The sequence below is a fragment of the Triticum dicoccoides genome, chromosome 2B, assembly GCF_002162155.2.
Source record: "Triticum dicoccoides isolate Atlit2015 ecotype Zavitan chromosome 2B, WEW_v2.0, whole genome shotgun sequence".
Taxonomy (NCBI): Eukaryota; Viridiplantae; Streptophyta; class Magnoliopsida; order Poales; family Poaceae; genus Triticum; species Triticum dicoccoides.
Window position 1 is genome coordinate 103,579,950 of NC_041383.1, and position 1,047 is coordinate 103,580,996.

Below are 1,047 nucleotides of genomic sequence, written 5' to 3' on the forward strand. Positions count from 1 at the left end.
CGCACTGCCGCGTTAGCGCGAGACCGAGCCCGGGGGAGGGGGGAGGGACCCCCTCCCCCATCTTGGCGAGGCCGAGCCAGGAATGAGCCGTAGCAGGTGACGACGTGGCGTGCCGCGGCGTCGCATGCGTAGGCGAGTCCGTAACATGACTTGCCCCCGCACCGCACCGAGGGGCATAGTTGTACTGACACATCTTCTTTGTATGGACTTGCCCCCATTAACTATCTTAAGGGTGTGTGCGTGCATGTGTGGGGGGACAGAATAACCGCACTGCGCCTGTCAAACGAGCACACTATCGCGTTAGCACAAGGCCGAGCCAGGAACGAGCCGGGAGGGGGGAGGAGGGTCGGGACCTCCCTCCCCCATCCCGGCGAGGCCGAGCCAGGAACGAGCCGTAGCAGGCGACGATGCGGCGTGCCGCGACATCGCATGCGGAGGCGAGTCCGTAACATGACTTGCCCCCGCACCGCACCGCACCGAGGGGCATAGTTGTACTGACACATCTTCCTTGTATGGACTTGCTCGCATTATCTATCTTAGGGGTGTGTGGGCGCGTGTGTGTGGGAGGGGGCAGAATAATCGCACTGCCGCGTTAGCACAAGGCCGAGCCGGGTGGGGGAAGGGGGTCGGGACCCCCCCCATCCCGGCGAGGCCCAAACAGGAACGAGCCGTAGCAGGCGACGACGCGGCGTGCCGCGGCGTCGCATGCGGAGGCGAGTCCGTAAGATGACTTGCCCCTTGTTATGAATTATTTTTTCATTTGTACTTTTTTGATAATTTTTATTGTACTGTTGTGAGTTATTATTTGTACTTTAGCCGTTTGTTTTCTCCCTCTATATTAATTTTTTTTATTGTATTTGATTTTTGGTATTATCTTTTGTAACTACCCAGAGATAGTGGGCTTTGCCATGGTTGTGGGCTTTAGCCGTCGGTTTTCTCCCACTCACCTTTTAACCTCCGATCTTCCCCGTTCCGCTCCGCTCCCGTCCCCAAATCGATTCCTTCTTCGTTCCCCTCTTCTTCTCTTCTCACAGAGAAGTTGCTACT